The sequence below is a fragment of the Hibiscus syriacus genome, unplaced genomic scaffold (genome assembly GCF_006381635.1).
Source record: "Hibiscus syriacus cultivar Baekdansim isolate YM2019G1 unplaced genomic scaffold, ASM638163v2 tig00111002_pilon, whole genome shotgun sequence".
Taxonomy (NCBI): Eukaryota; Viridiplantae; Streptophyta; class Magnoliopsida; order Malvales; family Malvaceae; genus Hibiscus; species Hibiscus syriacus.
This window is the reverse complement of record NW_024062948.1, coordinates 807323-819287: the sequence shown is the minus strand read 5'-3', so window position 1 is coordinate 819287 and position 11965 is coordinate 807323.

Genomic DNA, 11965 nt, shown 5'->3' with positions numbered 1-11965 from the left:
AATCCAAGTCGGTCACCACAAACTTAAATGGTACTTGATCTACAACAATTGATGTTGATTAGATCAGTTTCCAAAGCTGGAATCAAAGATTGCCTTATGTATTCAGTATACAAAATAGAGTCACGGGGATTACCCTTGTAGACAAAGTAACCGACGTGTATCCTGAAGGGAAAATCTAATTCGATGATCTAAAGGAAATTAAGTTAAAATGATGCTTGAGGCTATTTTTATCATATCCATTTTCAAATTTAAATATTTTCTTTATTTTACTTTGAATCACGTTTATTATTATTTAAATATAATTTTACAAAAATCCCTCATTTTACTGTTTCACGCCTGGTTTAAACAATTCAGACAAAAATTTGGAATCTTCTAAGTCCATGTGGAATCGACCCTTATTTCTCTTTATTACGTATTTCCTTATCTATTTATTGAGAAAAAGGAATTTATTTTGACATCAAAACGATAGTTGTCAAATTGGCGTCGTTGCCGGGGACTTTGCCAAAGTTACAAATTTTTTGTTTGCTTTTGATTTATAACCAGGACTAATCCGGGCGCATTAGTGGAGTACGACCCGAAAATCGAAGCCAGAGCTATGAGACTTCACGCACAAATGCTTCGGGAAAGAAGGAGATAACAATCAAATCCAAAATCATAATCAAATTTAGGTGAATCCGTTAATACATAACCAATTCTGATGGTCGATCGTACTATCAGAGAGTTAGCCGGGGCACCTACTGAACAAGAGCCTTTGTGAATTGATTTTCCCCAAAGCGAAACTCCATACCAGTTGAAAACTAGCCTTATTCATCTCCTCCCTACATTTCACGGATTTCCAAACGAGAATCAACATAAACATGTCTGCTCCAGCATGAGACCACAGGGAGTAACCGAGAATCAAATCAAACTTAGAGCTTTTCCTTTTTCCTTAGCTGATTCGGCTAAGGAGTGGTTATTTTATCTACCCCTTAATTCTATTACTAAATGGGCTCAAATGACTCATCTTTTTCTTGACATGTTATTCCCTGCGGTGAAAGTAAGTGAACTACAAAGGAGAATAATCAGAGTTAGGCAACTTGATAGAGAGTCACTTTACGACTATTGGGAGCAGTTTAAAAAGTTATGTGCTAGTTGCCCACAACATGGATTAATGGAACAAACACTCATTCAATACTTTTATGAAGGATTAACACCCCTAGAGATGAAGATGATCGATGCTGCCAGCGGTGGAGCCTTGGTGAACATGACCCCTACTGAGGCTAGGGATTTAATTTTCACAATTGGCGTTCGAAGGGTTCATGAGATAAGTTCATATTCTTAATAAAATAAGATAAATAAATTAACTGAAGTCATCAACTCTCTTGTTGCAGGAAAGATAGGATCAAATAGATCGTGTGGAATATGTGTATTACCTGATCATCCAATAAACGGTTGTCCTCTGATCCAAGATGGCACAACAGCCCAAGTCAATACAGTCAGAAACTTTCAAGGACCTCCCCAAAAAGCTTATAATCCCTACGGAAATACTTATAACCCAGGATGGAGGGATCATTCGAACTTCAGTTATGCTCAGAACTCAAGACCGAATCAAAGTTATCAATCGAGACCACCTCCACCACCACAACAGTCACAGAAGACATCATTAGAGTCAATTGTCGAGAGGTTATCACTTTTCCAGGAAAACTTCCAGATTTGTAGTGAATCCCACTTACAAGAAATAGATAAGAAAATGAACCAACTGGCTCAAACCATAGGCCGTTTAGAGTCACAAGGTAAACTTCCATCTCAAACCCAGGTAAACCCAAGGGACAATGTCAGCGGCATCACTCTTCAGAGTGGTACAGTAGTGACGCCACCTATTCCATCAGATGAAACAATCCAAAAAGAGAAGAAGACTGATGATTCAAGACCCTAGAGAAATAGTGATGAAGAATAAATGGATCCAACACCATCTCCCTATGACGTGATACCACCTTTTTTATCAATGTTAGTAAAAATGGATAAACAAGCTGAGGAAAAGGAAATACTAGACGTACTTCGAAAGGTAGAAGTTAACATACCTCTCTTCGAGGTAATCCGAAAGGTTCCAAGATATGCCCGGGTTTCTTTTTTTGACAAAAAAGAAGCTTACCAGGGTCGAGAAAGTGAATTTGGGAGAACACGTCTCAACCGTCTTCCAACGAAAGTTACCATCGAAACTAAAAGACCAAAGTATGTTCGCAATACCCTGTAAAATTGGTAAAGTTGGGATAAAATTAGCCATGTGTGATCTTGGCACCTATATTAATGTAATGCCTCCATCTATTTACAAAATGATTACTAATGAGCCTTTGAAGGATACAAAGATCTCAATATAGCTTGACAACAAATCAATGATCAATCCGGAAGGACTCTTAGAGAATGTATTGGTGGAGGTAAACAACTTAATATTTCATGTTGATTTTTATATAATCGATATGGAGAATGATCGCACAAGTACATCCTCTTATATCATGTTGGGGCGTCCTTTCCTAAGTACTGTACACACGAAAATTGACGTAAGAAGCTGAATTTTAACTATGGAATTTGACGGTAAGATCGTTAAATTTGACGTGTATAAAGCAATGAGATATCCTGACAAAGTGGAAAGTCTAAATTCTATTGATATAATTGATCCTTTGGTAAATGAATTTTTAATGACTAATTTTTCCTTTGATCAATGCAGGGAGCTAAAAGACCATGATAAAAACATATATTTTGATTATGCCAAATTGAATTTGATTTCTTTTAAGCCTAAAGTTTTACTCTCTGTGTTACAGGTGCCTAAAGTTGAAATGAAACCATTGTCAGACCACTTGAAATACGCCTTTCTTGGAGAAAACAACACTTTGTCAGTGATCATACCAAAGGGATTTTCTGAGGAGGAACAAAAATACTTAATAATAGTCTTGCACACACATAAGGAGGCTATAGGATGGACCATCACCGACTTAAAAGGATTGAGTCTATCCACTTGTATGCACAAAATTAAAACCGAAGAAGGTGCAAAACCGATACGTGAGGGTCAACGTCGGCTAAATCTACCAATAATGGAAGCAGTAAAAAACGAGATACAAAAACTCCTTGATGCAAATATCATATATCCAATTCTGGATAGTAAATGTGTAAGTCCGATACATGTAGTTCCTAAGAAAACAAGAGTTACTGTGATCGAAAATTCTGAGGGATAATTTGTACCAACATGAGTTCAGAATGGATGAGGAGTTTGCATCGATTACAGGAAGTTGAACTTTTTAACTCGAAAAGACCATTTTCCTATTCCATTCATAGATCAAATGATATAACGATTAGCTGGTAAGAGTCACTATTGTTGTCTTGATGGATTTTGAAGTTTCTTCCAAATTCCAGTGGCACCTAAAGATCAAGAAAAGACGACATTTACATGCCCCTTTGGCACCTTCGCTTACCGACGAATTCCTTTCTGACTTTGCAATATACCTGCCACGTTCCAGAGGTGTATGATTAGTATTTTTCTGATTATATTGAGAAAGGTATTGAAGTCTTCATGGATGACTTAACTATTTTCGGTAATTCATTCAATGAGTGTCTATTAAACTTGACAAATGTGTTGCGTTGGTGCCTAGAATTTAACCTTGTTTTGAACTACGAAAAGTGTCATTTTATGGTCGATAAAGGTTTAATTCTTGGCCATATTGTTTCTTCTAAAGGAATTACGGTAGACAAGGAAAAAATCGATATAATAAATTCACTTCCTTACCCCACTATGGAGAGGGAAATTCGTTCTTTCCTTGATCACGTAGGTTTTTACCGTAGATTCATTAAGGATTTCTCCAAGGTGGCGCAACCATTATGTGAGTTATTACATAAGGATAAAGCCTTTAATTTCGACCAACAATACAGAGAATCATTCGATGTTTTAAAGGAAAAGTTGGTTTCGACACTCATAGTCCAACATCCAAATTGGGATTTTCCTTTCGATGTCATGTGTGATGCTTCAGATGGAAGTGTTGGATCCAGCCATGCTTGGACAAAGGATTGAGAAAGAGCCCCACGTTATCGCCTATGTGTCATGTACCTTAGATTCCACATAACAGAATTATTTTATAACCAAAAAATAATTATTTGCTATCATTTTTGCATTAGATTAGTTTAGATCATATCTTCTTGACACTAAAGTTATTGTTTTTTCTGATCATGCAGCCTTGAGGTACTTACTTAGAAAAAAAGAGGCGAAGTCACGACTAATATGTTGGATCTTACTCCTCCAAGAATTTGATTTGGAAATCAAGGATAAGAAAGGATGTGAGAACTTGGTGTCCGATCACTTAAGCCGAATTCCAATCTTTACAGTTGATCCTCCCATTCGTGAGGAACTCCCGGAGGAAAGCTTGATGATGGCGCAGAAGTCAATGCCTTGGTTTGCAGATATAGTTAATTACTTAGGTACAAGTAAACTACCATATGATTTGATGAGAAAATAAGTAAACCATATTAAAAGAGAATCTCATTTCTTCATTTGGGATGATCCGTATCTTTGGAAGCATTTTTCAGACCAAGTAATTCGACGATGTGTTCATAAAAGCGAGGTAAGCTCAATTTTAAATTTTTGTCATTCTTATTCGTGTGGTGGACATTTCGAACCCAAGCGGACTGCTCAAACATTTTGGAATACAGTTTTTTTTGGCCTCATATCTTTCGTGATGCTTACTTATTTTGCAAATCCTGTGACAATTGCCAACGTGCAAGTAATTTGAGTCGAAAAAATGAAATGCCTCTTAAATTTATTCATATATGCAAAATATTTGATGTTTCTTCTTTTGACAATTGTTATATAATTTTTGTGGTTGACTATGTTTCGAAGTGGGTAAAAGCTAAAGGCACTCGAAACAACGATGCCAAAACTATTGTTTAATTTCTAAAGAATTGTATTTTTTTCCAGGTTTGGTACACCAAGAGCCATAATAAGTGACAGCGGCACACATTTCAACAATTGGGTAATTGATGCACTTATAAAAAAGCATGGAGTAAATCATAGGATATCCACGGCTTATCATTCACAAACGAATGGACAAGCTGAAATTTCAAACCGTGAAGTAAAGACAATTTTTGAGAAAATAGTCAAGCCAAATCGCAAGGATTGGAGTTTGAAATTGATTGACGCTTTGTGGGCTTATCAAACTGCATATAAAAGACCTATACGCATATCGCCATATCACCTTGTATTCGGTAAGCCATGTCATTTACATGTCGAGCTAGAACATAAGGCATATTGGGCTGTAAAGCAATGCAATATGGAGTTAGAAGCAGTTGGTGAAACATGAAAGTTACATATACATGAGCTTGACGAAATCCGGAGAGATGCCTACGATAACACCAAAAATATATAAGGACAAAACAAAAGAATTCTATGATTGAAAATTTGTTTTTAATTTTTTTTCCGTCAGACAAAAAGTTATTCTTTTTAATTCAAAGTTAAATCTTTTTGCAGTTAAACTTTGATCGAAGTGGAGCGGACCTTATACAGTAACTGAAATTTTTTCTCATGGCGCAGTCGAACTTGAAGATGGTTCAGGTACTCGATTTAAAGTAAATGGACATAGGATTAAATGGTATGATATGAATAGCCAAGCTTGCCTAATTGAAGATCTCGACTTAGAAGAACATGTAGTCTGAATCAGGTCGTCGAGCTAATGACGTTAAACAAAAGTGCTTCATGGGAGGTAACCTATTGTTTTTAATTCTGTTACATTTTCAATTTTTATTTTGATTAAGCATGTTTCATTTAATTTTTATTATTATTTTGCAGGAACCAAATGTTTTTTAAACTTAAACAACGGAGATTTGCGAAATTATCATCTGAACAGTGCCAAATTCGGACCCCAAGAGTAGTATAAGTCGTGCAAAGCAGTATAGTACCGACACTGCTATGGCAGTATCGATACCATGGAAACATAATCAAAAAATGGTATGGATACCATTAAATGGTATCGATAATACTCTATGTAGTAGTATCGATACTCCCTTGAGAGTATCGGTATCGTTGTTTTCAAATGGTGCACGTTAGCACACTATTATAGAGCCCGACGCATGTTAGTAAAACCCAAATTAATTTCCCTCCTTTTTGTTACAATAAAAAAACAATATCACTCCAACTCAAATACCCCCCACGCATGACAGAAATCAAAAACACCATACCTCTTTCTCTTCTTCAAAATAATTCCTTCATTCCTAAAAAACACCATCATTTTTTTCATCTTCGGCCTAGTTCGCTCTTGCTAACGTATTTTCATGCCATCCGCCCCTCTCTACTTCACGATGGTGCGCACGCGAAACAACATGAACAACACCAACACTCATTCATCCACTGTCATTGGAGGACGTCGTCGCTCTAATGCACCGACATTCGTTGAGATGTCCAGCGATTCCGACTCCGTTCCACCGCCACCTCCTATCCGCCCAACGCAAGGCCTTGGCCAAGCTTCAACGTCACTGTACCATTCGATTTTTATGTCGACCGCCTCCCTACGCCCTGGGCCAAGCACCTATAACTGTCTGTCACCACCACGCTCCCCATCTCCATCGTTCTACTCAATTTCGACAGTAGTAACATCATCATCTTATCCGCAACTGACGGGCTTCCCATCGTATTCAATGCATTCGGCAGCATCAACGAAGCTTCAGAGGTAAACTCTAATCCTATTTTGGTTCAACCTTTGCTAATGTACCATCCAATTTATTATTTCAAGAGGACTTTACTACTGGCAATCCACCCCTGGATCCCTTTCCTGCGACATCGAGCTCTCGGTAGTAGCCAGGGCGGCATGCTTCACTAACTCGTTCCCCTAGACCGGGTGATGCCCCTGCTCCTGACAGCCCACCACCTGCCCATGAAAATCTCAAGCGTAACCAAAGGGGTCGATCGTACGCTATCCCTGCCAAGAAACGCTACACGGGTACTTGTAATTTTCGGACGACGAATTGGTACGTTTTGAGTCGGTAAGACATCGTCCTTTCTGTGTAAGTAAATATATTCTAACTCGAACTTTAGAAACTTTTCATTTACGTGAGTGTGTCTATACGTATTTTTCTGCCATTGGTTGGACTTTATATCCGATTATTAATAGTGGAACGTTTTATGAACTTGTTTTTGAATTTTACGCCACTTTTAATTTTTTTCCAAATCATCTTCTTAAAGTTAATTCACCCAATGTCATTACATTCTGACTATGCAGAAGTTATTTTTCAATGTTTATATCGAAGTTTAATCTTGCTATGGGGTTCATGAAGGATGTCACGAATCATGCGTATTTGACTCATTTACTTGAGATTCCACAGGACTTCAATGTCGATATGGCCTATGAGACACTTACCGGTTTGGGTGTCCATACGTTCAACGCTCATTCAACTCAAGCTCATCTTATCCAAGACCCAACTTTGCGCTACGTCCATCGCTTCCTCACCTACAATTATTCCAGGTGAAATGACTCGTCTTCCTCTTTGAGCCGAGTTGAACTATTCTTCTTATGGTGCATGTTAGTCGGCCAGCGGGTGAACTTGGAATTTTGGTTTGCTAGGGCCTTTGACATCGTTATTCTATCCAATCACCCACTTAAAGCTGGCTCTTACATTACTCATTTAGCCTATAGCATCGCTAATTTTTACGTTACACAGTTTACTTATGCTTTTTCTATAGATGCCTTGGATGAGCGATGCTTGGATTTGATGGGCCTACTTACTGGAACCCTGAGCGTACCGTACTTTGTTCCACCAGGTGTCCTCACTCCTCGTAGCGAGCAAGTTTTCGTTCACCGTAATACGCCACAACCGCCAATTGCAGTACCTCGTCCGGATATGCAGACTGAAATGGATGAAGTCCAGAGCCGCCTCCATTCCATTGAGATGAACATTACTGAGATTCTTTCCCATCTCTATCCCAGTGCCTCCCTCGCGGCTGAGGCCATGGCCGTGGTCAACATTAAATCCGGGGAATACTATATTCCTTCTGTTGCACTTTAATTTTACGTTTTGAGGCAAAACACTTTAAGCGATAGGGAGTAGAGTGTAGGTTGAATTTCCATTTTGCTTATCTTTATGTTTTGATTCTAGTATGTGTTGGTTGGATTTACGAAAATTTCAATGAATTTCTTTGTCTTGTTGAAAATTTTTGGAATGCTATGCTTATTTGGGAACACATGATTGTTTAGGTTAGGATGTTCTTGATAGAGAATAACATGAAATGTGATCAAGTTGGAATTTTTATGATGTTCCATGATTTTGTTGGTTGAAATGTGATTAGCTCAATGCATAAAACAATTTGGTGAGATTTGAGCCTTTACGAGCATATAATTTTTTCTCTCATTTTATTGGATTGAGTGTGTCGAATTTGACATTGGTATTCTAGAACCTGCATTAAAAATATTGTCGAGATTACACATAAACATGATTCTTAAAAATGATTTGGGCACTTTAGGATTAACCATTCTGTTTTCCCCACTAAAATTTCCTACCCATGCATTTTCCCCTAGTTAACAACTTTTGAGCCTATTCCTATTTCTTTGTTTTCACCATATTCATAAACCTGAGCATTTTTATTTTATCCCTCTTTTCTACCATTTTTCAGGGCAAGTGGACAGTTTAACCGATGTATGCTGCATGAAAAAAAAGAGAAGTTGTTTGAAAGAAAGAAAAAAAGAAAAAGAAAAAAAGGACATGAAAAAAATGGAAATCGAAACAACAACAAAGAGAAAAAAAATCAATTGCATTTCGAAAAGAAATTTTGTTGTTTGATAGTTTATCTTTTCATCTTGTTGTGCTTAATGTTTGATGGAGTTGAACTTATTATTAGTTAGTTCTCTGCCTTGAATTTTTAGTCATATATTTAGCCTTTTCCCCACCTTTACCTAAGCCCTGTTACAACCAATAAAATACCCTTTGATTTATGCATCTTGTTCTTATTAGTAGTGGAGATTTAATTTACCTGCATGCCTATGGTAATATCATGTCGATTTTGACGTTGAACGTTTCTATACCCCAAACACATTGAGTGATTTGATTGAATCCCGATAAGATGTTGAGTTATAGGCATTGAGATTGATGAATGAATGGATGTTACAATTGCATTTGACTTGTTCCAATTTGTGATGTTCAATTGATTGATTTCTTGACTTGAATAATTCTTGTGGTCTCTACCTTGCTTCCTTGAATGTGAAACTTGAAAAAGAACGGTAAATGGAAATTTTAACAAATTTGATTATATCATACTTGAGGACAAGCATGAGATACGTGAGGGGGAATTTGATGAATGTTTATAAACTCGGGCCACTCCCCGAGTCTCTTGTCTCTAGCTAGTCTCATATTGACCACATGATATTCCTCTTCCTCTATTTCTACTTGGTGGGGCTACTGATCTCTCAGTTTGTGCTGATCTATCTCTTGACTTCTTTGGGCAATTCCGAGCAAAGTGACTAGATTCACCACAATGAAAACAAGCATCGGAGAGAAATCTACTTACTCCCCTATGTGACCTGCCACATGTCTGACATAGAGGTCTCTCTCTATAAGCTATACCTGATCTAGCAACAAAGGAATGTAACTGCTTAGTTTTTCGTTAAGCTACATCAGAATCAGCTCTGTCAGTGTATCGAGAACCCAAGCCCTTGCCCCTTTTAGCATAATGTGCAGATGAAGACATCCCAATCCTCTTTCTCAACTGCAAACTCTATTCCACTACTAGAGTCTCCTCTTGAGCTCTTTCAATAGCCTTCGCTCTATTTATCACTTCTTGCAGGCTAGGAAAATATAAGGTTAACATCATCTCTTTCAACTTTGGCCTCAAACCTTCAATAAACGAATCACATCGAGCTTTGCTTTTAAGAACTACCTCGGTAGCATAACGGCTAAGCTTATTATATTCAGCCTCATACTCATGCACTGCTCGATCGCCTTGCTTCAAATTAAGAAACTTCAACAGCATTGACCTCATAAACTGCTCCACAATATACTTGTTCTTGAACTCATCTTGAAAGAATTACCAATTCACTTGTTCTGGCGATGCATACATTTTCATATTTATCCACTATACCCGAGCTGATCCTCGGAGTAACGATACAACTCTGCCCAATTTTTCATGATCAGAGCACTGTAGACTTTTCAACAACATCATAACATCATTCAACTATAAATCCACGTCCATAGGACCTTCACATTCTTCTCCCCTAAACTCAGGAGCTCCCAAACTTCTTAACTCCTTATGGATTAACATTTGTGATGCTGGAGGAGCAGGGGGAGGCGGAGGAGGTTGAAACCTTGTCAAAATAGCATCAAGAGCTTGCATAAAAGCTCCAAATTTCGGAACAAGAATACCCTGAGGTGCAGGTGCACTGGCGTTCTCAGACGAAATCAAATCACTATTTTATTCATAACTTTCACTACCTGATCCATCTCTACCCTCTCGTCCAGCCCCTCTTCTCGAATTCATGGAATCTGACATCTAGTATAACATACATAAAATTGTACTTAAGTTATTAAGGAGAGACATCTATCAAATTCTTTCTATACCCTATCAGTAACTTGATATCTTAGTGGCATGTAAACTCTTTTTACATCAAAATACACTCGATTTCGGTCGAGAATCGATTAAATATGTAGCTCTTATACCAATAAATTAACACTCATCTCCCGTATACCTTACTGTACACGAGATACATATATCACATCTTTTTTAAAGCATTTTCCCATTTTAAAACCTGTAAAATTTAGTTTCTTTTTATAAAAAAATTAAATTTAGTAATAATAAAACATTCATTAAACTTACGTAAGTAAACAAAAAGTAATCTTCAAATATTTCATCATTTTACATCAGGGTAAATCAAATACTTTTCAGAGTGTTTTGACTAAGTCTATTCATGGCAACTAATTACAATAAAATAGACATGGATTTCATACTGTTACTGATGAGGCAACCCTTGCTTTGATTTCCGATGATCTCCTTACACCGCTTATGTTAAAACCTACACGTGAAATTAACACATGCTAAGAAAATTCTTAGTGAGACATAAATAATCATAAGCAAAATTCTATGTACAAGTATATTATGACAATTCTAATATCCATTACTTCTTTCAATTTATTAAACATTCGATAGTTTACTTCTGTAACACTAATACAGTCATTTCTCGGCCATTACTCTAGTGTACGTGGATTGTACACCCACTACCAATACAAAAAATTATACACGTAGTATAAATTTCCTAGTTTTGCACATAAAGTGCCCATACAGAAATTCATCCCCTTAGTATGAATTCTTTAAGTTTACACACAAAGTGCCCATACATAAATTCATCCACTTAGTATGAATTCTTTAAGTTTACACACAAAGTGCCCATATGGAAATTCATCCACTTAGTATGAATATCTTAAGTTTACACATAAAGTGTCGATATGGGTATTTATTCACTTAGTATGAATTTCTTAAGTTTACACATAAAGTGCCCATACGGAAATTTATCCACTTAGTATGAATTTCTTGTATTTAATGTATATCAAAGTGATATATACCCGATGCCCATACTAATGGATGTCATACGAAAATTCAACTTGAGTAATGTATTTAATGGATACTAAGTGATATTTTACATATATCAATCAATCATACATATATGACTACCGTAACATATACATACATAATTAAATGCACTCACTTGGCTTGCCTCTCTTTGATATCCAAAACACAAAACTTGATTTCGATCTATTCAATATCCATTAAATACATGTACAATATCTATTGTTAGTATATTTCCTAACAATTACACTTAAACATTACTCAAGAGTTCTATTATTAACTTTTCTACAACAATATCAGCCTATCTTACAATTTCTGGCTCCTCAGTATCGATACCCTTACCATGGTATCGATACTACTATACTATGGTACCAATACTTGTAAACACTAAGTTTTTGTAATATT